The 27,725-nt window shown below is 37.6% G+C and overlaps 1 protein-coding gene across 2 annotated transcripts in view; it reads left to right on the forward strand.

The window, feature by feature from the left end:
* The first annotated feature begins 3,902 nt into the window (after window positions 1–3,902).
* LOC122811890 (lectin-like) overlaps window positions 3,903–27,725 on the forward strand; it is a 108,775-nt gene continuing 84,952 nt past the window's right edge. The window contains exon 1 of one of the 2 annotated variants that reach the window (XM_044084033.1): window positions 3,903–4,044. The gene's annotated coding sequence lies outside the window, so the exon portion shown is untranslated. Of the gene's footprint in view, window positions 4,068–27,725 lie in introns of both variants that reach the window. The other variant, XM_044084032.1, reaches the window with a different exon arrangement.

A 27,725-nucleotide genomic window follows, 5' to 3' on the forward strand; every position in this document is an offset into this window, starting at 1 on the left:
TAACTGACTTCAGCCCTCTAATTTATACTGATATTCTCAAAAATATTAACTGGCACATATTAAAAACTCTCCCACTAGACAATGCAGATTATTTCAATACTACATTCCTGGACACATGAAATTGCCTCGATCTTTAACTCATTCTTTATAAACTCAATATCCAACATTACCGCCAGCTTCCCTCATAGCAAGGGCAGCTTAAGTGACACTGCTTCACCAAAAACCTCCCCCGCCTTCCCCATCTCTGCAAATACCACCTCCACCCCTAAACCTAGTCCCCACTCTACCCCCAACATCACTATCAATACCATTTCTAGCACAACTATTAAAACATTATTCCTTAAGCTTAAACCATGCTCTAACTCTCCTGACAATTTACCCCAACATTCCTAAAGTTTGCAGCCAAAGCCATTGCATCCCCTATAAGTATTTTAATCAACAGATCCATACAAGAATCTTATGTCACCAAACTATGGAAGAAAGCCTACATTCTCCCTCTTCACAAAGGTGGCAAAAACAATGATATCTCCAACGTTTGGCCTATCGCTATCCTGTCTCCTGTCACTAAGATCTTGGAAAAGTACATTCACCTTCAGATAAGTAATTCCCTATCTACTTCAGAACCATCTCCTGTCCTCCACACAACATGTTTTCATACCTGGCCACAGCACCCCCGCTGCCCCTATTTCTTTCCTGGATACTATTAACAAAGCCTGCAATAATGGGAAATAGTATCTACCATATTTTTAAATATTTTAAAAGCATTTGACAGTTTCCTGCCCTTTGCTACTATCATAACTCTCGAACTTTGAACTCTCCCCCACTACTCTCAACTGGTTCTCACGCTATCTAAAAGACAGGCAACAAGCCCTCAAATGACAAAACTCTATGTCTTCCCATCTCCATACCTCTACTGGAGTTCCTCAAGGCTCCATACACAGTCCCTTCCTATTCAATATTTTCATTAACAATTTCCACACATCTATGACCAATGGGGCCCTTAATCCAATATGCAGATGACTCTACCATCGTCTGTGCAGCTTACTCTATTTTTGAACTCCAGCTCAAAACCCCAACAGTCTTCTCCACCATTGAATCCTGGATGCTTAAAAAACACCTAGGCCTTAACATTAATAAATCCAACATCATGCTTTTCACCCCTAAAAAGTCAACCCTGTTGGACAAAGCCATGTTTAACATCTACTCCCAAAATAAAGCACTAATAGAAATTGTCAGCCACACAAAACTGCTGGGAGTAACCATAGATGAACAACTAAAATTTGATATTCACCTGGAACAAAGCATCAAAAAAACCCATCAGAAACTTGAAATACTCTACAGAAATAATCAGTTTCTTAGCACCACTTCCAAACAAATGCTTGCCTCTACTTACCAATTTCTTTCCCTAATGCATGGCACCCCTCTACTTATAAACATCAAAACCTCTCTAAAAGCCAAGCTTGAGACTTGTTATAATAAAATCCAACATCCCATCAAATTGTAAAAACTTCTCCCATCACTGTACTGCTCTTTCCTCCCTAAAATGTCTCAAATTACAAACTAACTCAACAATCTGCAAATTACTACTGCTCAAAAATTTATCTTTAAACCTTCTGATTGTCCTTCTCTTAGTTCTATCTTCACCTTTTACCTCACAAATGGGCCTTTAGATCTGAGAATCAGCAACTTCTTAAGGTTCACAAACCTGACCTACTACCTGGCCAGCTTTTCTTCTCTTACTCTTTAGCCAAGAACTTGAATACTCTTCCATTAGCTATCCAAACATTAAAAAATCCTGCCTACTTCAAAACTTCTCCCCACATTTATCTATCCTCCACCTGGAAATGTTCCTGCACTCAACCCCCTTGAATACCTATCTCTAATAACATACTCTCTCCTTTCTATGCTGTGTTTTATTTATAAATCCACTATGCAGCACTGTCCAGACAATGAACTTCTAAATTTGCTTTCAGCTTTGTAATCCAATATTGTTAGATAATGCTATACTACCAACTTGTATAATTTTATTTGTACTGAATGTGATTTCAACTTTGTTATCGAGTACTGTTAAATAATGCTATACTACCAAAGTACATAATTTTATTTTATTTTTTTGATTGTTCTTTTTATAGTACTGAGGAGTTTTTCTCTCCAGGGCTCCACTGAAAACGGGCTCTGCATGGCCCAGTGGACTTTGCCAGTTAACAAACTGCAAATAAATAATTAAATGTTGTAATTAAGGATTTAAGACCAGTTATATCCTTTAAGGTAACAGTCACCTGAAAATGGAGCTGAGGTAATTGATGCTTTAAGCTGGCTCTTTCCACAGCTTTTGTGTTGGCTGAAGCTGATCAACTATCCTACACAATGTTATTGATCAAGCATTTAGAGGACAGCTTTTCAGGTATAGGTGTCAGGGAATGCCAAGGGATGGCCTGACACATTTCCATACAGCTACGTTTATGGCCATTGCTGCTATCACTTCAATGACAGGAATGAAACAAGAACTACAAAGCAGCAGTCTATGACTGCCGCAAGTTTGAATCAGTGACTAACACAAATCAAAGTCCACTATTTTTTTTTTTTTGTGGAAATAGTGTGAAACAACTGCAAGCTGAGAAAGCAGAAGCCTACTCATGACTTTCATTTACCACATACCCACTAACCATTTACCTTTCCAAAATTCAAAATCTTACTCTGATGTTTCCCCTTTTCTTTGTTAAAAGAAGGCATGACTCATTGCTGTTTCCTCTCAAGAGTCTTACAAGTGAAGTCACCCCCTGTTTTTATCTAGTATGGCTGTAGAGCAATGCGTTGCAGATGGAGATTTCTATGGATTAGTAAATTCTTGTTCCAGTTGGTATGTCCCCAAATGTCAACCTATTAAAAATCGGCTAGGTTGAAAATTGGGCATCTCCTTACTTCATTTTGTAAGAACAAACACAATAAGTAGTTCCGGGTATAAAGTAGAATGATCTCCTCCCAATAAGACCCATCTGGTAATAAAGCAATTAGCTTCATAATATGCTGACATAGAATTATACCTTGAAGATCCTCCAGCCAAAAAAAGGGAATGCAGACTCACTGCATTAGGCCAGTTACTAATACCTGTTGAGGGGTATATTCTATAGTACAGGTCTTCTGTAAAATACCACAAGAAGCATGATACATCTATTAGTGAATCATGCAACCTATTCTGATTGGGGTGCCCCTTAGGTAGGGGATGCTGCTGACAACATTAAGCTTTATTTCTAACTGACAACATATTAATGGTGCTATGACCTCTTAGAGCTTCACACAGTGTTATCTGTCACTGTTTTGTAAAGCTCTACTGCCAGAATAATTCTCAGGAAGAAATTTATTTAATGCACATTAACTAGGCTCTTTATTTGGGGCAATGGACCACAGGTTACAATGCAGTACTTCACATGCACAGTCCCTGCACTGATCACTGCTCGGCACATCATCACTGTAATTCCATTTCAGTAACAAAGGTGGATGTAAATAAACATGTGGCTGCCTGTATATTTGCAGCTATATGTTATGTTATGCCATGCAGGTCCTTGCTGGGCAGCACTGTGTGTAATCTGTCTGGGTCTTGTTCCCAGTACTTTATACTTCATTGTTCATTTACTCTCACAGTATGCAACTTACAAGGCTGCCACACAGTGCAGTTTAAAAAGTTCATATGTAGTTGCACCTTTGCTCTAACAAGTGATAGTGTCATCTGTTACTGTTGAGTAAACCATTTTATATTGTGTCATTTTTGTCACTGTATTACAACTGGACAGTGTGATGAGCGTGGATGATGTTATACTGTGATATCTAGCCCTTTAAGTTTTTGCTGAATTTCTCAAAAAAAGTGAGAGGGGGGAGGGGGCTTCACCTGTGGCTCATAAAGCAACAAAGGAAGGCAGTTTCTCTTACTAACTTGAGGATGATACTTGGAAGAAGAACGGTTATTAAAGTGAGATAAAAGAAAATAGCATACTTATGAACAAAGCTGTATTAGAAATAATTCCAACCTTTTCTAACGTCTAGAAGGTGTGTTTGTTTCAAATTATTTGGTGAGTGTAATTGGGAGCTTTGTAGTAAAGCGAGAGATCCAATTTTGTTTAGAAATTTAAGGACTGTTTGACCTTTTTGTAACTAGGAGTGTTTAATGAGGTGTTATGCTAACCATGCTCATGGGCTCATTATCTTGTCTGTAGCATGCCTTTCCACTACTCCTGATTTTGTAGGACAGCCCTCATTTTGTCTTCATGCTTTTTATCCTGTACCTTGTAATATTTTCTGATTTTTCTGGTAGATTACTGAGGGTTGCAGTCAGTTAGTAATAAGAGGTATTAGAATTGCATACATACATTTTCTGAAAAAATGTTTGTTTAATGTTTAGAAATTCTTCTGGATTTTGTGCCTTTTCCCCCTGCCCCCATAAGTTTTTGGCTTTGTCCAGAATACGTGAGCAAAGAAGTGGAGAGATATATCTTGCAGTGTAGTAAGATTCTTTTGATTTTTCCTTTGGAGACTTGTTTGTTTTTACACATTTTGTAACAAGTAAATGCTAAAGCCTAATTAGCAAGTGTTTCCTTGAGTATGGTGGTGCAGAACTGAATTCTTCAAATGGGGGGGGGGGGGTGGGGGTGGTAATGAATTTTCACTTGTGTTTTAGGTACACCAAGTTTACATCTGATATGTAGTTAGCTTTTGTTGGCATAGATGACTCTTTGGCTATTCTGAGAAATCTATTACAGACATACAAGTACTTGTGTCTTGTCAAACAGATGAATGTTTGGGAAGTTTTCTACATAGCTTAATATGGACAGGGGTACTGAACAAAATGTGTCACAAATCCAGAACTGGGCTTCTTTTGTTATGTAATATACCTGTGAAGCATTCCTTTTTTCCAGACGTGTTTATAAAGGCTAGCATTTTTCATTGGCCTTAGCTGCTTTCCCTCTTTATAACTTAGTGGTGGGTAAATACTTCACAAGCTGACAGTGGGTATAAGTTTCAGAAATGTGTATCCCTTGGTTCTTTTGGGAGTTGTTTATTTTGATATCTAAATGTATTTCTATACTGCTATGCAAGTATGTGGTGCTGTAACCAATTTCTGCCCCATATTTTATTTTATTTTATATTTGTTAACCGGGGGTGTCTGTCTAGCCGAAAAGGCCCTTTTTCAGCAGAGGCCCGGGGAGAAAAGCTCCACAAAGAAAAATTACAGACACATTTAGTTATTTAGACATGATCAGTATACACACTAATTACAAGAGACATGTTTTTTACAGTGGTATGCGGCATATATGGAGAGAACAAACAAAATATTAACTTTAAAAATAAAGGTAATTTAATAGATTTGTGGTGTACAGCTGAAATTTGGAACATAGGCAGAATACATAGTACACAGGTACAGTACATACATTGTAGATTAGCCAGTGTTTTTGAGTAAGATTGAAAACTATTATCAAGTGCTCTAGATTTTGTATGTATATGTTATCCACTTTCACTAGCCTGGGGAGCAATCATGGCACTGTCAACTTTGCTTGAGATGTTGCCTGATGAGGTCTTTAAAGGAGGCTTTGGATGATGTGTTTTGAATGCTAGTAGGGACAGAGTTCCATTTTTTAGCCACTTAACTACTATCTAGTGCATCTCTAAAGCTATTGTAGTTTTTGGTGACTTCTAGTAGTAGTTTGCTTGATGATCTAAGAGGCCTTTTGGCTGAGTGATGTTGTACTAGGTTTTTGAGAGCAGGACACTTATTAGGGAGATAACAGAATGACAGAGGCAGAGCTGATTGTAGGTTAGGAGGTTGGGCAGTTCAAGCCAGTGGAGCTGTCTCAAAGCAGTACAGTGAAGAGTTCTATATGAGCAATTTGCAGCAAAGCGGGCAATTCTGTTATAGCAGACTTCCATTTTGCTTATATGGTGGTGCAAGTACTTCAAGACTAGGGACCACTACAGAAGCCATGTTCTGTGGTTTGGGGATGAAGGCAGAGATGCTTGATAATGCCCTCTGATGATTTGAAAGCATCCAGTATAGACAGCCCATTGTACTTTCTATTTCCTTGCATAGCAGAGCATATGTGGGGATGTAGGGATGCAGAAAAAAGGGAAAAACAAAAGCCACCATTCGTGGCTCCTCCCGTGTGACCATTTCAACAGTTATGCGCAATAAAAAAGAGACAAATGACTGGGGGGGGGGGGGGCAAAACGTTTAGCTTGGGGCTGGCCAGGAAAGGAGAATAATGACTCGGTTGTCAGTGGAGACTGTGGAAATGTTCATGCTACCACGTTTCTGGAAGGAAAGGTTATCCATTGGGCTTACTTCACCTATTGTATGCCTTCCATGAGGGTCACTGGACGTGGGATAAGGCAATAAAACAAAATCTCAGCTTCTGCATGGATGACTGCACCACTCTTAACTTGTTCACCCCCCCCCCCCCCAGGAATGAATGGATTGCAGGGATCTTTCTCCAAGGGACAAGAGCAGGTCAACTGAGCAGCTGGGAAGGCTTGTTAGTAGGACACCGCATAAAAGGGGTGGGGAGTGGTACTCTGGTATTAGTTTCTTTTTAGAATTACTCTTTGCCAGTTATTGATTTTCTTTCTTTTTAGAGACTCCACACTCAGATTTTTGTCTACATCTTCTGTTTGCCTCAGTCTTGTTTGCTTGACTTTTAATGCTGACTTGTTGCCGTATTTCTTTGAAGATCATAGTCTTATGTATGAAGTTTTAATAAAAATCTGACTGCTTTTAATCTGTGGTCCCTTTCTTTTTCTTGTAAATTTCTCTCCTTGCAGTGTGTGCAGATTTCTGTCTGAGACCCTTAATGCCTGTCAGATCTTCTTCTGAAACCCCATAATGCCTGCCATAGAAGTGAGGCTTCCTAGCTGAAGTGCGAGTCACAATTCCAAATCCTACAGCTGTAGAAATTTTAAAGTGCTAATTTCAAAAATTGGAAATGTTCACATTATACCTGCAAAGCATTTTGTATAAGTCTTCTTCCCCAAGCCCTGCTAATAAATACATAAACACAACCATACTATTACGTAAATGTCTGAGACTGCACGTTCCATGATTTCTAGGAAGGTTACAAGAACACTGAGCGTGATGTCTTTCATCACTGAGCTGGATGTTTTCCATATGTATTTGCTTAACTATTCCCTTGGAGAAGTGCAGCTGTGAACCTTTGAATTTAAGTGTTTTAAAAACCACTGTAGCATCATGCTAAAAACTTGTGAACATGGTGTGTTCAAAACATGTTCTCTTTCTAGCTTTGTTTGGGGGGGTATTTCTAACTTTGTTTGGGGGGGGGTATTTCTATTATGTTGAAATGGTACAGCACTTTGTTTAAATAGATCAATTCATGTAGTTGAGTTCTCTGGCTGTTAGCATCACACTATGAAGGAAAATGAGACACTATCTGAGTTGATGTACTGAGATGGTCCTTGCCCTGCCCTTGTACAGCAGTGATTACTTGTTGCTGTTATTCTTAGCAAGTAATTCTTTTAACTTCACATGCATATAGAACATCTTTCTACATGGATAGGGAGACTGTCATTGGATTTTACAGGTCTCTTGATGCCAAGACCTTGTCTTAAGGTGATATTTCAGCTGTGGGACTTACTCCTATACTCTAAAATGTTCACTGTATTCATTTTTGAACTGCTTTAATACAATGTATTCAGGTTGCTATTTCACTTGTGGTGAATAAGAACTTTTGCATCAAATGATGTTTCCCTATTAGCACTTCTGTCCCACTGCTTAGCCAGGTGTAAATTAAAACCTAACTAGATTTTTGCTACTGTGACAATTCTGTGCAGCTGTACATGAGGATTGTAGAATGTGTGAGGGACTCTTGACAGCCAGCTCTAAATTAAAGCCTAATATCTGGTGTGACAAATGTGTACAGGGAGCAGATTGCTAGCTTTGCTTCTGTCCTGTTACGAATGTGTCATTCCTTTTTGACTGGCAATGTCACTGGTGCATTGCTTTTTGTTCATGCCACTCTTTTTGTGCATCCTATACAAAGGGATACTCTGAAGGAAGCTTTCTTAGTGTCTGTGAGTATGAGCACAGCATTGCCAGGCACAACCATAGGAATTAAACCTTTAACAAAATAGTAGCCTAAAAGAGCTTTTTATATAGCCACCATAAATCTAGAAACCATGCATCTCCATACATTTTGAAATGATTATTGAATATTTTTTTCAAGGCATGAGCCAAGTGTTTGCAGGCTTGCTTGTCCTAGTTTCCTTATGTCTAGGCAAGAGCTATACTGCTTATTTTTAAGTTATCCCTGTCACAAACTTGGGGAATGTGATTTGACTTACTGATGTGGTAAGAGAAACTGTGGCTTCACCCATTATCCCATGCAAGCTATAGTAAAAGTCATGGTGCAAACTGTGGCTTCACCCATTATCCCATGCAAGCTATAGTACAAGTCATGGTGCTTCTAGATCTGTTGGGGTAATGTTTTTGTAACGGAACGGTATCACCCCAACAGAACTCCCCTACATACCTACTAACTTTCCTAATGCCTCCTTTCAATGCTCATCTTAAGCTCCCCCCACTCAATTTTGACCTTTAACTCCTACACTCTCTTTACTCCCATAAGTTGCTTATTACATCCTTGTATCACTTGCTCTCACAATTTACCAGACAAATGTGCTTTTAATCTAGCTTGCTGCATAAATAGAACATGCTGGCAAGACAGACATGTGACTCAAAGGATCCCTATGCTCTAGAATAGGCTCCCCATCCATGTGACAGTCTATCACAGACCCTGTTTAAATATAACCTTGACCATTGGCTGTGAAATTGTAAATTCATCCCTAGGCTGGCCCACACGTCTGTTTAGAGATGCTTGACCGTAAATATTCCCTAACATAATATCCAACCTAACATATATCCCCACCAATTAAGACGCAGAAGGAATTGGGTTGAGTTGCGTGGCTAGGCTTATAAAGACCCTGGTGGTAATTAGCCTTTTGTTTACCTATGAACCTATAAATATTATCCCTTGTATAAATTCATTAGGCTCGCCTCCTTTTTGTTATCTCTGTATTATACTGCTCTTTTTATATTTTTTGTATTAATTGCTTCAATGTCTACCTTACAAGTTCATCTCAACTTTATTTTTACTTTACTTTAAGCTGTACTGTACTTGTGCTGAAAAGGAAAACCTGCTCCAGCTGGCCTAGCCTGATCACTAAATGTAAAATAACTTTCCAGTTGCCAACTGTGTGGGGGCAGAGCACACTGTTAGTGCAGTTGAGGCTTGATATGTAGAAAATGTAATGCCAAGCTCTCTGTCTTTCAAAAGATGCAGCATATAGGTGACTGCATTCCAAACAGTCATATCCGGAATATACGTTTTCCCCTGTGTGTGTCATTTATGAACAATCCTACTCTGCAGTGAGGCTGCATCTATCTTTTTGAGGGCAGCATTATGATTCAATGGTTTAAATTAAAACGCCATGAAATCCACTTGTTTTATAAGTGCATGGGCACTTCCCCTTAAGGGAGGAATAGTAGATGCCTTGTGGTAGCTCTCATGACATAATGCCTTTTTCATCAAACTGAAAACTTCAACCAAACTTTGATCAGACTCTAGAATCTCTGTAGGCCTGCACTGGTATCAGTGAAGTGTTGCTGATTGTTGTATCCCATATGGGCTTAAAGAGGCTGCAGTATTATAGTTGGCAATGGCATCCTTGCCAACCAAAATGTTTTTTCTGTTGCCACAATGCATTTGGCTTGACACTTCAAAGCCTGGTGAATCCGCTTATAATTTTGGAATTACATTAATAACCAAACAAATCACTGGCCAAGGGCATGCACATAGTAGCTCTCTTGCACATCCTTCAGAATAAAATCCAGCAATCCTTCAGAATAAAATATTGTATCAATTTGTTAGCCCTGCAAGATAAGTCTGGGCCATGACATCAGGTAACCTACAACCATGCTACCTTGTAATTAATGTAGACTGCAATAAATTCCTTTCAGAAAACATGCAAAAATTTTATATAGGCAAAATATTTAGTGACTTCCTGATTTTTGGAATCGGCAAAACCAATGGGATGTAAACTGTGGACATACTTTTCAGTGAAACTATACACATCAGTCTCCATATAATAGACTTGAGACTATGCTTTTTCAAAAGCCATGTGAGTATAGAGCAAGAGAACAATGGAGTGAATGTGCTGGTTTTTGTGTGTTTGGGGGGAGTGTGGGTAGTAAACCTATAGGTGATAGAATTCTAGCATGTGATTCCATGTGTTACCTGTCTTGGAGCTGAACGGAAGATGAAAGTCCAACATCTCTACAAAGCTCTGTTGTACAAAACTGATGTGCATGCATCTAAAGCCACAGACATGAAAAAGAGGGTGACGTGTGTCCAACCCAATTAATGGAAAGGATCCATTGCCAAGATCACTTTCCCAGATGCTCACAAGTTCTAATATGGGATCCAGTCATACTTCTCAACTGTACAAATTTTCGCAAAATGTTCAGATTTTTGCATCATTTTTGATCTGCTGCTCATAAAATTGTTTTCTGGCAAATCACTGGCAGACCATTGAGGTTTGAAGTCAGAAAATGACAGTTGTTTCAGAGTTCATACCCTTCAGAAAATGCATGCTAATGTGAAACCTGTATTTCTAGCTACTTTAGAGCAGTATTTGTCACTATTTTGGGGCTTTGTCCAGATTTCTTGCTCCAAGAGGTTAAGAGGTATGGCTCCAGTGCATCAAGCTAATAGCCAAGAAGTGAGCTTGTTCCCCAAACCAGTTTGGGCCACTATAGAGACCTAAATAACTCATCCCATGACACTTTCTGGGTCCTTGCTTATTTAAAAAAATGGGTCCTTGCTTATTTTTTAAAAAAAAACTTTGTAGTAATTTCAGTGTGTACCTTAAGTTCGTAACCAAGCTTGATCCTCTCAAATTTTCTTTTTAAAGAATAGTATGAAGCACTAAGAATCTCATATTTTCCAATATGGGAAGGTGGAGTAAAGAATGGAGCAAATGGAAGAGTATGTGCAATGCAGCGATCCTTGGAGTTACCATAAGGAAACTAGTTAAGTGGCCGATAGTTGAAGTGAGTCATTTGTTTAAGATGGTGGGAAGATCAGAATAGTGTGAGATAAAGGGATACTGGGCAGAGCAGAAGACTGTAACAGTGTTGTATGCAAACACATGCCTTGGATCTCCCAAATTATTTTGGTAGTTCATTAAAAAACATCCCTGCCCCTTTCCAAATCATAACCTTAATCTCCATGATTCCAAGAACGTGAATACAAAACTTTGTGGCTGGGTTATAAATGTCTACCTATAAGTGTGCTTGCACTTGTAAGCTGAGGGGGACCTTCTCCTCAGGAGATAGCAGTAGTGAAGCTCAGAGCTGCTCAAAGGGGGGAAAGATAGCTTGCTGCACAGGAATAGCAAGCTAGCCCATTTTCTACCCCAATGCTCTGCAGAAAATGAAGGGCTGCTGGAGATGCCCAGGCAGGAATAATTGGCTTTCACCAACCCCAAGAATCCCCCCCCCCCCATGAATGAGCAACTAAGGGCAGGTAGGGGAGATGTGTGTGCCTGCAGGGAGAAAAAAAGAATCCAACTTTCATTTCAAATAACTGAGTAAATGTGCATTTTGCAGATGGGCTTGAAATGAGCACAAATCAGTTACTCTGCAAACAGTAACTGACATATTGCAAGACTAGTGGTATGGAGAAGTTGGTGAATGCTGTATGCTGTTGCATTTATGGCAAGAAGCCTCCAGTTGCAGGCATTCTTGTATATGTAAAACATGAAAATTAACTAAATTGGACTGATGCTTCTTGGGGATGAAGTTAAATATAACCAAATTCTGTCTACAGAAACTGACAGCTTGACTATTGAGAAAAGCCACTGTCATTAATTTCTGTTGGTGGAAGCTAGTATAACATCTAGTCCAGTTTACAGAAAGCTGAAAGGCGATTTCCAGTAGAGAAACTGGTCATTCTGTAATGCAAACTGGACTAGCTGTGTCCACTCTTACTAAATATATATAGTAAAGTATGCCCTTTGTTATCATTTGGAAATGTAAATAGTTGAATCGGGAAATGTGGATTATGGCTGTGTGAGATGCCTGATGTTACTGTCTTTAGAGTATTAAACATGCTGACCTTGCTGTGAGGCAGCTAAACACTTGTGTGCCAGTGTGCTGCCCCAGTACCAAATAACTGAACTTGTTGAACACTACAATTTAGTGGTTTTCAGAGTGTGAGGCAGTCCATCTTTGTCTTCAGGCAAATATGTCTAAGTAAAGGAACTGATAGCAGGAAAAGGGTGTGCGAGTGGGCAGCCTAGTCTCTCAGAAGAGGAAAGGAAGGGAAGGTGGTATCCAAGCATTATAATAAATATACATTCTGCTCAAATTCTTCGGTTATGGGAAAACATGAGGAAACAAATGTAGGATTGTGAAAGCACATGGTTTGCCTGAACTTTTTATTTATTTTTTTATTTCCATCTACTGAAAATGGACATATATCCAGTAAGACTAGCCCGGTCAACAAATGTTAGATAAATAAATAAAAAACTTCAGGCTCAGTAATCACGAAAGCTGGTATAATTTCCCATGGTTGATGCAGCATATTAATCTAAGGTGGCTTTGTCTTTTGGGATGTCTGCTGTGTGATTTTTTCGAGAGCATTTGTTGAATTTAAGAGACCTAAAAAAATGACTGCAGAGTGTCTCTTCACAAGCCCTACTATAAAGGGTTGCTAGCATCTTGGCTATAATTTAAAAAAAGTTATTTATTTGGGGCCCTTACCTGGTGGTTAAGGGATAGGGCTGGGTTCTGCTTCTGCAGACAACATAGATTGTTTGGTATCTGTGGATAACAGAGCTGGGTGTGGAATTGCCAAAAGTGTCTCATGGTTGAACAATGAGTGGTGAGGTGACTTGTACTAAACTGGGGCTGCCCACTTCCCAGTTCACGCTCAATCATTCATAAGTCAAGGAATGTATTATGCAATTCTATGTTTGAATGAAAGCCCTTTTTAAAAGCTTAGAGCTATGCATGGTAGCATGCCTTGTTTCTAACTTTTAGGTCTGAGACATGACCATGTGGTTTAAAGCTTTTAAGATCCCAGGACAGGCCATCACATTCTTATACAGTGAAGCCTTCACTATTAAAAAAATGATGTTCATGTGGGTTTGAAGTAAATTGTTTTGACTGCAAGTCTTGATATGACTGTCTAGGTCAAGGAAGGTTAAATTCCATTTCGATTATTCCCATCTTCATGGGACATTCGACCATCATTTGAAGAAGCCAGTTAAATGCGAATGATCATACCAGACGTGTTATGATTATCATTATTTAATTTTGAATGAAAAACCTGCCATAAAACACACCAAACTTTTACTACATATTTCACCTAACACTATAAAAATGTAAAATCTATCTAGCAATTCCATATTTTATAATGCTTACATATAGCATTGTTTTCATCGTTGACCTCAACTGCTCTTTTGTGCTCATATTCTGTACTGGTTCATCCTACATAAAATGCCCCACATGACCTGCAAATCACCATCATAAACTAAGTCACATTAATTGTAAGTTAAATATTGTGTGCAGTCTTCCATTGACTACCTATTCATGTTTAACGTTCAGCTTATTCTGAAAAGTTTTTAAAACTTTTTTCCTTTTTTTCTGCACAAAGATGGGGCTTTCTCCTACTACTACTTTGTAAACATTCTCACCACTTTAAGATGTTCCAGTTGTTAATAAGTTTGATAGCTGCTGAGTCTACATTGTTAGAAATTTGCATACCTGTACTATAATCCTTTATTTCCAACCCTTGAAGTAGTAAGGTTTGCATTTTTTCTGACTGCCCCAATTTCTTCTAGTCTGTTCTTCACCAAATCCTTTGGATACCCTCTTACTACAAATTTGTAGCATAAATTCGCTTTCTGTTTCAAAATCTTCATCTTTCATAGTTAGCTGATTAAGGGACAATCACATTTTCCTTAGTTTCTTTGATGCTGGTAAAATTCAAATATGCATTATTCTGCACATTCTTTTTGTTGATCTTTGAAAATAACTTCACATTTTCTTTAAATATTACATCTAAATATGCTGTACTTCACATATCAAAAGCTGATGTGAACTGTAACATGAAAGCATGTACATATGTAGTGGTGTCAATGCACATTTTTGGGGCATAGGCAAGAGAAGTCCTGTCCCTACAGTGTGATTGCCCCCCCATACAATAAATGTCATCCAATAAAACACTTGTACATTTATTATTTTCAGTAAACTTCTCAATATTCTCCCAAACCTTCATAAAAATATTGGCATAACTGGGCCCCATTGCTGTGCCCATTGCCACACCATTGGTTTGATGGTAAATCAAAACAACCTTCTCCGAGAATAATAAAGGTAGTCCTGAAATATATGAAGTGGAATAAACAGCCAAGAAGATGATCCAATACTGGAAAAAGCTTACTCCAAAACAACTCCACAACACACAAATATTGACTGTTTTGGAGTTATTAAAGCTTTTTCCAGTAATGGATCATCTTCTTGGCTGTTTATTCCACTTCGTATATTTCAGGACTACCTTTATTGTTCTCGGAGCAGGTCGTTTTGGTTTGGTGCTCTTTTGCCTTTTGCTCCTCAGCTTGGGTTATGAGTTGTTTGATGGTAAATCACTTCATTAAACTTTTAAGTTGCAACCAAGGATAACGTCCAGTGTTTCCATCAATAGCCCTATTATGCTACTAGAAAATTGGCCAGAGGCTATTGATTCCATCCTAACCATACCTTCCCCATTCGGAATTACCATATAGAACTGTTTTATATCTATAAAGTGACTAATAAATCAGAATCTAATACATTCACTTACATTTGATTTTATTCAACATATTTTGAATCTCTAACATATGAATCACTCCTTATAGCCACTTTTTGCAAATCTTTATCCACAAAGATAGAAATGGCTTCTGTTTTTGTACATTCACTAGCCAGAATTGGTCTCAAAGGATGGATTTTCCAAGTCTTTAGTAGACTTTTTGGTTTGCCAAAAATTCACAAATTTATGGGAGTAATTTCTAATATATTTCTAATTTGCTCTGTGATTCTCCCTGTATAAAATATTTCTAATTTGCTCTGTGATTCTCCCTGTATAAAACCATTCTTCAATCAAAGCATCAACAAATGCATAAGAATTTTTAACTTTCAGAAAAGACACTTTTTCATAAAAAGCAGTATCGGCCAACATTACTTGTTCGTAGACTGCTCTGTCTAATGAAACCAGAGAGTTCCCTTTATCAGCTTTGCAAATTAACACATTTTCATCTTAATTAAATCATAGAACATTTTACGTTCATGCACGGTCATATTATAATATTTGCATTCACTTTTGTCTAATAATTCAACAATTTGCAAGGGTTAAGGCCTGACAAGTCATGTGATATATTTTGATGTATTTAAATGTATTGTGTAGAGCAGTTTATTCAGTCTGGTGAAGTCTCTGTGTTGGGAGATGAAAGTGCTTACTGGATTTGCTGAAAATAATTTGGTGTGTTTTATGGACATTTTTTTCATTCATCTACAGTATATTCGGCTTGCGTTTTGTTGCTGGCATTATTTATTTTTGTCAGGTAGTAATGCATCCATTTGCCCATACATGGTTCATAATTGCTGTCACAAACTTACTGAAATCTACTACTCTTTGTGTACATATACTTTAAACTGGACTTTGCAAACATTACCTGTTTACATATACTGCCTGCAGAAATATCTGAGGTATGTACAAAACATGTACTAGGGGCAAGGCCAGGCTTCCTCTTTGATCAAGAATTCTAGACCAACCTAACTTGTATAAATCGGTGAATTATTACTGTAATCTAGAACATTTTAATGCCAAACTCTCCTGTGGACTGTAATTCTCAGGGATTTACCAGAAAATCCAAAAAAGATGGGGCAAAAGGTTAAACGTTTTATCATTCTGTAAAATCGGGGACACTTGGGAGGTGTAACTCCCTAGCATTCAGGGATAACATTGGGCAGGTAAGTTCCCTATTCCCTGCACGCTTTGGTTCTGCTGGTAGTATGGGTGTGTGGGAACTGCAGTAATGGCTAACTTGGAGATCGGTTAAATAATATCAATGAAGGTTAAGCTTGGATCAAATTGTGTAGTAGTTTTTTCATGCAAACAATAGCTGAGTCACTTAGAAGAAGAAGAAAAAAAAAAGTAGTACTCCTGGCCCAAATACAACACCTTTTAGTTAGCCATACTGCAATAAATTTATTGGATGTAAAATCCTCATTGCAATGGTGTCAACTCCTGGCTAACCAGATGATTAACCACATGCTACAAAGTTGGAGAAAAGGATTTATTCCACATTTACTTGGCCTGTAGCTACTTATAGATCAGACAATTGAGATCTTGAGTACATGTAAGCATTAAAGCAATTTTCCTTAAATGCGTCCATTCTTAAGTATAAGGCATTAAGGATTATTGGTTTAATATAGAAGAATTAAAACTAGGAAAATGATTTGTTGAAAAGACTATATACAACCTATGTTAAAATTTTATTTTGCAGCTATTCTAAGGGTGATTCACTGGGTTTGGAAAGATTCATAGAAAATTCATATGTAGCAATATGGGATGTCATATTTGGTCCTCTATTTAGGCCTCTAATCTATTTGCTACGGTCTTGGAGGTAAAATATTTTTTGGGACCTAGAATACTGAACCAAGAATATTGCCGAACAGACATTCTGCATATTGTGGTAAAACTTGAAGGAAATATGTTGTCAACCTTGTCCTTTAAGACAGCATTACACTAAGTAAATAAATTGGTATATTCATGTACGCTGGAATGGGTTTTGATTTACCTTTGGATATCAACACAGTACATGCCTTGCAATGGTGTTTTACTGTTCTTGGACATGCCAGGTGCAGCTATTTCTTTGATCATCTTAGTTTATATTGGCCATGAACTGTGAATCTAGCTCAGAGAAAGAAGGGAGGAGTGGCAATGATGACCTTTTGACTAACAAAGCTGATCGGCCAGCTAACCCAACTGATTGGCTGAGAGGAGTGAGAAGATCAAGCGATTATGGAAATGGTTGGAGGTGGACTGGGTGGACGGAACCAGGAAGCCCAGATCCAGAACAGATCAAAATGGTGCGAAAAAAATGGGAATAATGGAAATTCTAGTCAAACAGACATTTCTGGTGACAATAAGCGAAATGGAGGTAATATTAATGTATTTTTAATGACCGCAGCCATTTTGAGGGGTGACCAGGGTTCTACCAGTGGCAGGAACAATCCACCTTTGCCTGCAGGACAGAGCCCAAGGACTTGTGCTTCAGGTTTAAACACTGGGAATGTGGACTTAAAAGACTGGTTACAAGTGAGCTTTCCAGCTAAATTTAAGGACAATAATGTCAACAAAACAGGTACTACTTTACAAATTAATGACTCTTATAGAGTAATTTTAAAGTATAGGACACTTGATATAGAAAATGCATATTTGAGACAATGTATTATGGAAGAGATTGTGCCTAAGGGTCTGAGGGTTTGTAAATACCCAAACAATGCATCACCTGACTGTGTATATCACAAAGAACTTTTGGAAATAGTTAATAGATGTGGGTTAGTAATTTTAAAAGCCATGGTTAAAGACAATGATAGGCAGAAAGAAGTGATTAATAAGGACAGTGATGCTTTGAATGAAGAAATTAAAAAATGATTTAATTTTCACGATTCCTGATGAAAAAGAAAAATATTTTGTCATAAGGAATTAGGTTGACTCTCTAAATGTGAAGATTTAATAGAGGAAAACCAAAAAATTAGAAAGGGACCTTTATGAATATCAACACAACACTAGTTACCCTAAACCCAGCACAAATGACAGAACTGACTACGTTAGGAATTATGAATGGGATGAGAATAATGGTATGGATGAGAACGGTCAAGACAGAGTACAGACAGGTCAACAAGTTAATGAACTAGATGGTTTTAATGAAGGTGAACCTCTAAGGAGACCTGAAAGAATCCGAAAACAGAATGGTAATTATTACCAACAACAACATTTTCAGAGAGGTGGAAGAAGGGGGAGGGGGAGGTATTAGACCTGGTTAACACACCCCACCCTGACTTAGATGAACATAATGACCCTATTAAGCAGGATGAAAATATGTATAAGTTTGCAAAGGATGGTTACTGCATTTACAATTTTAGTCAAATTGAACTAAAAGATGAACACTTCAGTCTGTTGTCAAAAGGTAGGAAATTTATTCCCCAGAGAAAAGGTGATTTTAACTAAAATATTAATTGATGTGAAATTTTTCACTAGAAAACTTAATTTGGGCTTAATGTTTGACCAAATGAACAACATTAACAGGCCCATCATCAACCCACCTTTACATCCCCAGATCCGTAATTTTGAACAGATTTTAGAAACTGAAATCAGAAAAGCCATGCAAAAATATAAAAACAACACAAGTACAAATGAAAAAGTTATACTGTATGAGCTCAGATTGAATAATAACATAAGGGTGATGAAACCTGACAAAGGTGGGGAAATGGTACTAATGGACACTGTAATATACGAAGGAAAGATGAACGAAATACTTATGGAAACGGACTAGTAAAGTGTATCAAGTAAATATTTCGTACAGTAGAATAGATGGAGTTCTTTCTGACCTTTTAATGGAAGGGTTATGGACATCAGTACCTACAACTATCTTAAAGTTGAGAAACCTAAGATCCCCACAATCTTTGGGATACCCAAAACTCATACGAATTAAACTAATCCTCCACTGAAATAGATCCTCTCAGCTGAGGGGTCCAAAACGCTACCTTTAGGCAAATTGGTAGATTCCAAGTTAAATATTTGGTTAAAAAAGAAAAACATTTTAAAAGATTCCTGGGATCTACTTAGGAATATACATAACGGTTTGTTCAACAAAGATTTAACATTCATTACAGTTGACATCACTGACCTCTTCACATGCATTCCCCATTCTGAAGGAATGCAGATGTTAGAAGAAATTGTATTTGAGGAAACAGAAATGTCACAGGCATATAGGTTGGTGTGCCTTAACCTGATGGAATTAGTTTTAAAATAAAATTTCATTTATTTCAAAGGAGAATTGTACCAACAGGTTAGAGGGGTGGCGATGGGAGCTGCATGCCCACCCACCTACGCTAATTTAATTTTAGCTAAATGGGAAGAAAAATATGTTCTGGACTCCACGTATAAAGATTGTTGGAGCCTCTACTAAAGGTTCCTGGATGACATCTGCATTTTTTGGGTGGACAATAAGAATAGAATTCAGGAATTTGATTTTTATACATACCACCACCCCATTTCTCAAATTCATCTTCAACGTTTCTGATGAAAAACTACAATACTTAGTTATAGAAATATATAAAGAAAGTAACCGGTTCAATTCAAAGGTGCATAGAAAAAACACCTTTTACTAACTCGTATTTGCACTAGAACAGTGTTCATCCTTCTCATTACAAGAGAAAAATAGTAAAAGGGCAGTATGTAAGGGCAAGTCGTATGACCTCTGACACCAAGGACTTTGTGAATGAGTGCAATTTTCTCAGGGGATTGTTTTCAGCAAGGGGCTATCCAAAGTTCCTTGAAGTTACCAAACAAGTACAGGAAGGTAGAAATGACAAATATAAACCTATCCTTGGTCAGCCCTTAGTTGAGAACCGTAGTACAGACTTCTCACAGCAGAACCAATTTAGTAAAGCAATGGTGCTAGAATACAATGCTAGCAGTGGATTAGTAAGGAGAGTTATCAGTGATGAGTGGGAGAAATTCAAAAATCTCACTGATTTGGAACAAATAACCAAAACAGAGCTGAAATTTGTATATAAACTCACAAAAATGCCTTGGAAAATGACAGAGGCAAATAGAAGGAATAATGTTGGTACCTAAAAATGTGGGCGATGTTCACAATGTAGGTTTGTAATGAATAAGGAAGAAGTCATTTTAAACCGTTGAAATGTGGTTTTAAGTAGTAAAGGATATTTTAACTGCGACTCAAATGGCCTTATTTATTTAGCTCTGTGTGAGGTATGTCATTCTTTTTACGTGGGCAAAACTGAACGCAAGCTAAAAAGGATGATATACGAACATCTATATGATATGCAAAACTGGAAGGAAACAAATGCCCTTCTTAAACATTCTTTAATATGTGTCAATGCTAATTATTCCTTCTTTGTATTGGAAGGGGTCAAAAAGATATTGGAGGGGGACAATGGGAAGAGAAGATAGAATATAAAGAGCACGGGTGGCAAATAACACTTCAAGCTACATCCCCTCCAGCTTTAAATGATATCTCTCCTGTACCCCTGTTGAAACAACTAAGGGCAGCTAAATTATAGGATTATATAACAAGGTACTAGCTGCTCATGTGTATTTGGTGTTTTTCCTTTTCTTTCACATTTTAATGCAATTTTAACTTTAACCACTAGTGTGCTAAAAAAATTTTTACTTTTTTTTTTTTTTCAATAGTTTTTATTTATTCTTTTCATTGATCTAAAATAGCATACATAATAGAACAGGTAGAGGCAAGACCTCTTCACAGTAAGCAGTTGTTATACATTGAGGGTAGTACAAACAGAAATACTATTTCCACTATATATACATAGATGCTTTCAATATTAGAGAGAAATTGATACATTTCAATAAGAGTTGTGATTGCAAGTATACATTTTACTTTTATTTTAATACAAATGGTTTTATTTGTTATCCAAGATATTTAAGCATTTTATGGTTTTATAAATTCATGTGATTGTATTTTTTAAGTTTATAAAATGTATATCATGTTTTTTAATATTTATGAACATTTTATACAAAGTTTTATGGTTAGTAGTGTTTTTTCTGCATGCAAGGTTTTAACATGAATATTCATGAGGATTAATGATTTAAATTGGATGTTTTTATTGGATAATTAACCTCCTAGAGGATTATAAAAGGCATTAATTGTTCTCTGACCCACATCTGATGAAGTGATTCAAACGAAAATGCTGGTTTTAATGTGTGCGTTTGTGCTTAAATTAGTTGGATTTTAAAAATTCTGGCTGATTCTTGGTCCTGTGGTGCCTTGCATTGTCTTAGTCTTTTGGTACCTGGTAGCAGTTTTTTTTTTTTTTTTTTTTTTAATTGGTATATTCATGTACGCTGGACTGTTTTGATTTACCTTTGGTTATCAAAGTACATACCTTGCAATGGTGTTTGTTGCTGTTCTTGGACATGCCAGGTGCAGCTATTTATTTGATCACTGGGAGGTGCATGGAAAATGTCTAGCTACCAATCTACTTTAAAGGGTAACCATGCCCGGCTTTGGCATCACCAAAGGTTCTCAAATAACAATATGGTACTTGAGCAACTTGTCTTGTCCAAAGCTTTTTGCGGTAAGATCTGGAAGTTCTGACATAGGGAATATGTTGTATCAAAGTCAGAGCTGTGTGGAGAAGGGTTCCCTGTTGGACTGTAGCAAATGTTAGGACTTCAGAGTCTCTCGTGCTGCTTCACTGATCAAAATGATGTGAGGTCTGTAATTGGGCACTCACTGGGCATCTTCAGCCCATATTGCAAACTACCGGTTTACTTCTCGTATACGACTATCCTACCTGGCTACATTTGAGCTATTGCTTTAGTCTTTATCTGTGGCCTAGAAGAACTGGAAGGATCAACTGCAATTGGCAGTTCTTGGGTTAGTGTTTGACATCAGGCCTGCTCCTGGAAAATTTTATTTTTAGTACACGGTGGAGATCTCCAGGCAACTGTGCAATTATCCTGGAGATCTCTGGAATGGAGAAACTAGATGTGCACTCATTTATATTGAAACTGTGCCATCTAGCCTGTTTCTCAAGTGACTATGACTTAGTTGCTCAGTATTTTTGAGATACCAGGCTTGTCCTTGTATGGCACTGGCACTCTGGAGTGTTGTACAAGATGTTAAAACAGGCTGGAGAAGGGTTCCCAGCAACTTTGACTTCAGCACATTTACCTGAGCTACTGACTTAACCCTGGAGTCCTACTTCAGTACAATTAATTTTCAGCTTTTCTAATGTGTGGACTGCATTTTCTATTAGTGTGGCCTTTCCTTTCTGGCCGTGGTAATTCAGTTTGCTACCACAACACTGCTTTCATCTGGGGGTGGAAAGTTTTGATCTAAACTGAATGTTGATTTCTCAACATTGCTAGGTGAAATGTTCCGAATGCTGGGTTCATTTCTGATTAGCTGGTCTATTGTCATCCAATCTCAAACCTTCTATATGGCCCTTGAAAGGGTGTTTGCAACTGCCCTCATATCAGCGAGGCAGGGTAGAGATAAGTGCCCCAAAAAACTCTGGAGAAGTGAATCCCAAATCTCTCTTCTCTAAAACTTTTATGCTGGAAGGGGAAAGCCCCCCCCCCCCCCCCCGAGTGGCAAGCACCCCACATCCCCTGACCTTGTATAAACCAAGTCGGAGAATGCCATACCTTGGAGAAAATGGAATATTCTGAGAAATGGCATGTTTGACTTTCTTTTGGTCATCCAGCCTCTGTTGTCCCAACATTTTAAGTGGCTACTAATTAAGGCTTTGAGTTAATCATCCGTTATTTGGAATCAATGGTACAGGGTTTCCTTCACTTTTGTTTGCCTACTGTATGCCTCGGCAAGTCTCTTGACCCGAAAGTGCTCCAAAGTTATCACTGAAAAGGTCAACTTTTCTCTAATGGGCTTAACCAGCTAACAAATGTATACTTTGCGAAAATTTAGCAATCTATCGTCAAATCTTCTGGTTTGTCCTGGGAAAATTGCCCTCATTAAACTCCTTATTCTTCCTGTTGATATCCTACAGATCATCTTACTATGATGCATACCCTGGGATCCTCCTGTTTTATTATTATACTGCAGGTCTGCAACCAACTCTCTTATCCAGATATTGGTACATTCAGTTCTTTCGGGAATGTCCTTAACTGCAGTGCATACTCTGCCGCATAGGGTTTATTTGTTATGCTGCATGGTGTGGACTGTTGGATTCAGATCTTCTACACTGTTTGTGTAGCCCTCCCGTACTGACTGGAGTATTGAATTGCCAATTTTAAGTCCCTACCATGCAGCATCTTCTAGACAATTTCACCCAGGTGTGTTTAGCCCTGTGTCAGTCCCCTTTATCTTCAGGTTTTGCAAACCAGTATTAATCACACTACTCTGTATTGCTTGTCAAAGGGGCTGCAGGTAGTTACTCTAGGTTGTTTATCTGGAAGTCGACCCTAGTTGGCTGGGGTAGTCTCGGACAGGATACTTTAAGCATGCCCATTTTGTTTCTCTTCACTTTTCATTATCTTTGCTTCATTTTATTCATTGTGTGATGCTTAGGTTCAAGCACGTTAATAAACACGAAGCAGCTTGTGGTCATTGAACTGATCACCTGAAATGGATTAGCTGGAAAGATTCACTGTGACATTAGATTTCTACAGAAAGGACAAAGTGAAAACGGATTCAAAAAGCTGTCTGCAATATTTTGTGTAAGCAAGCAGAAATGCTGGGGTGAAGGTATCGGTGCTATCAAGAAATAGACGCCTGTCCTGGGAGTTAGGCCCAATGCCACAGGAGGAGGGACTTAACCAGCCCAGAAAGGGAGTTATACCCACCACAGTGGGTATTATTGTGCCTTTTTTGCTGTAGTGCATGTACTAAACACTTTTTCCTCAGAATTTTGTTCTTGGGCAATGTGTGTTGACTGCTGTTGCAGTTAAGCTAAGAGGTGCATACTCTAATTTTTCTTTAGTATGCACAAAATAAATAAAATGGCAAATCAATTCGCAAGCATAAAATGGCTTTTTCTTTACAGTCCCTGCTTCATGATAACCTCATGCTATGAAACGACAGCTGCACTGTATTAACATTTGATGGACAGCATTCATTCTGCGGTAGGTTGACAGTGTATGTTTTGCATGCTCTCAAACAAAGCAATGTGTTTTTCATACCGTTCTTGAATCATAATTATAACATTGGTAACAGCCCTACTAGCTAGCTTTGTCTCGATGGAAATTCTTGACAGCTAGGCAGATGGGGACAGTTTTTGCCTTTTATATCCACAATCCAAATTTTAATTTCAAAACTAGTCTGTGTTTAGGGTTGTGGGACAAGCCTGTTGGTGGCTTTAGTGTGCAATAAGCATTTGCTATTCAGATAGCAAGTGAAGGCAACAGTTAGGGGAGTGGCCAGATTGGCATCTAACCACCATTTCATTAAATCCTGTCGAGGGATAGAACTGTTTGCAAGATCTAGCAGTTTTGCTGAAGTACTTGGTTACTGCTTATTTACCAGTCATGGCTTGTGTTCGGTAATGTAGCTTGTGGGGATATTGCAGTTTAGTGACTTCAGTCCTCCGATAATTCCAGTGATTTTTCCAGAAAATTAATAATACTAGTTTAGAGGACCAACAGTTTAGGATAGCCGGCTTATTTAATCCACCAACCTTTTACATACTTTTGAACGAGTTTGTGAACTTGATTTCAGGATGTTACAGTCCACCAATAAAAGGTCTGCAAGTAACTATAACTTGAGTAAGGATGAGCAAGCCTGGCTTAATGTGTTAAGGTCAACTAATGTCAGAGTCATGAAACCAGATAAGGGTGGGGGGCTGGTATTCATGGACTCTGACAATTTATAATAAGATTGAATCTATTTTTGAATGCGGATTCTTACCAACAAGCTTCATTAAATGAATAAAACACCGCTAATTTCTGTAAACTGCTGGAAAGTTGTCTTCACTTTTTTTTTTTTTTTTTTTTTTTTTTTTTTTTTCAGGGTAGCTCAAACTAGTTTCAGGGAGGGGGTTGTTGAGCTAGCCCACATCCTAGCTGTTGGTCATTGCCTGAGTTGTATCTTGCTGTAATTCCAGTACAGACTGCATTTCTGTAAACTGCTGGAAAGCTGATGGATTCCAATTCTGCAACTCAAAAGCAAATCTATTTCAAACTGATAAGTACACTTTTTGCAACTTAATTTGCACTGTGCTGTATTTATACACTTGCCTATTATTTATAGTACAAAACAGTAACTCAACAGCCAAAACGAACAGGAAAGTAAATTGCTCAATAAAAGCAGCCAAAACCAAAAGAAAATAGAGCAATTCCACCAAAGCGTGACTCCACTAGTATTTTTCACACTAACAAGCTTTATTGAAACACACTTTCTTCAGAATAAAACCATAAACGCTGTTATCACCACAGATGCGTTTTTGTCCTCTAATGACTTCTTCAGATGAAACAGAAATGCATACCTTTTACAATTCTTCACCTAAAATACCCTCCACTTAAAGACCTAGACCCACCTATGAGACCTATAGTGTCATCAGAAGGGTCTATAACAGCACCTTTGGCCAGGTGGTTGGACACTAAGCTTAAAGACATGGCGCTAGGAAGCCAGGGTGTAGTAAAAGATTCTTGGGACTTATTACGTAATATAGCAAATGATTTATATGATAAGAAAATGATTTTTATAACTATTGACATAATTGTTCTCATCAATACCATATGATGAAGGAATGAAATGGTTTGAGGAAGCCCTAATTTAAGTATGGTAAGTTTAACAGAGACTTTATCTTATTTTAACCCTGATGGAAATGGTTTTAAAAAATTATGTTTATACATTATGAAGGGGAGTTTTTTTAAACAAGTACAGGGAGTAGCAATGGGAGCAAGATGTGCCCCCACGTACGCCAACATAATTCTTTCAATTTGGGAGGAAAAATACATTATAAATTCCAAATATGTAAAATGTTGGAAACTGTACAAGCGGTAATTGGATGACGTGGTTTTTATGGACCAGCTCTGAAAGCATGTTTTTTGAATTTTTAAATTGTATATCAGAATCAACTGATTTTCTAAATTTTACATACAAGATTAATAAGGATGAATTGGAATATCTGGACATTTCTATTAAGAAATGTGAAGGTATTTTCATTTCAAAGATTTATTGGAAAGAAATGTTCATATTTAGCGTACAATAGTGCACACCCCCTAAAATAGAAAAAAGGAATTGTTAAAGGACAAAAGGAATTGTTAAGGGACAATATGTTAGGGGTAGTCGTATGACATCCAGAGAATGTGAATTTGAGGTAGAATACAAAACATTGAGGGAAATGTTTATAGAAAGAGGTTACCCCAATGAATTTATAAAAAACATAGAAAAAGAAGTTGGAGAAGGAAGGCAGGATAGATTTAAACCCATTTTGGGGGACAAAACAGGGCTTAGTAAGGAAAAGGTTAAAACAGTGAATTTTGAAGGTGAAAAATTTTGTGAAAGATTTATAATGGAGATGCAGTAAGAATAAGAAAATTGTTAGAAGAGGAATGGAATAGATTTGGTGAACTATCAGACTTGGAGGGAATTTTCGATAACCCTTTAAGATGTACATACAGAAGGGGTAGAAGTCTAAGGCTATATTAGAAGGTAAAAAAGATGGCCCTAAGTGTAAAGAGGGTAAAGTAGGGACCTTTAAATATGGACGATGCTCCCATTGTCTGTATATCTACATGAGGGACACTATCCTGGTTAGCAGTAGGGATAGACCTATTAGTAGTTGGGGCTATGCAAATTGTGATACTAGTGGTGCAATGTACATAGGACTTTGTGACCATTGTGAAACATTCTATGTAGGTAAATCAGAAAAAGTTAAACGGAATCTATGAGCATAACTATGAAATTAGAACAAAATGTACCAAGAATGCTCCTTACAGACTCGCAATAAGCTAAGAAGGTAAATTCAAATTCTTTGTATTGGAAGTAATTCCAAAAGACGTAAGAGGAGATCTATGGGAGACTTCCATTGAATACAAAGAACTACTGTGGCAACTATCCCTGGATGCTACTAGATTTCCAGGTCTGAATGATGCAGTCTCTGCAGCCCTTAACTTTAAAACTGGGGCAAGAAAGCTCTAATCCCTGGAAGCTACTAGATTTCCAGGTCTGAAAGATGCAGTCTCTCTTGCCCCAGTTTTAAAGTTAAGGGCTGCAAAGCTCTAGTGATTTTTATCTCTTTATGTACACTAACTTTATAAATATAACTTTTGTTTTTTTTGTTTTTTAAAAAATGCAATACTTACCCTAGGACAAAGCTAAGGACTGCAACATCAAAAGTGTATGTGCAATAATTTATTTTGGTTTGGGAAGAGAGAAAAAAGAAAATGCATGTCTTTTTTACTATATGACTGTTTGAACCATTTATCTAAAATGCACCTGTGTAGGATTTTAATTCTTTCTTTGGACACAAGATGGTGCTATTGTATGGAAGAAAAGTTTGTTTTATTAGGTTTTTTTTAACCTATATAAAACTAAACTGTATTTGTATTTATATCTGAGTTTAGAAAGGATATTTTGATATTTATATATTTTATATATGCATGTGTTTAGAACTGTTTTAAAGGACTGGTTTAAAGGATTTTAAAAAAAAAAGTTTTATAGGGCTGAGCATCTATTAAGTACATGTGACCACATTAAGAGTATACACCAATTGGATAGCAGTATTAATTAAGTGGAGGGTATTTTAGGGGAAGAATTGTAAAAGGTATGCATTTCTGTTTCATCTGAGGAAGTCATTAGAGGACGAAAACACATCTGTGGTGACAACAGCGTTTATGATTTTATTCTGAAGAAAATGAGTTTCAATAAAGCTTGCTCATGTGAAAAAT

The sequence above is a fragment of the Protopterus annectens genome, chromosome 9.part0 (genome assembly GCF_019279795.1).
Source record: "Protopterus annectens isolate FY-2018-M chromosome 9.part0, PAN1.0, whole genome shotgun sequence".
Taxonomy (NCBI): Eukaryota; Metazoa; Chordata; order Ceratodontiformes; family Protopteridae; genus Protopterus; species Protopterus annectens.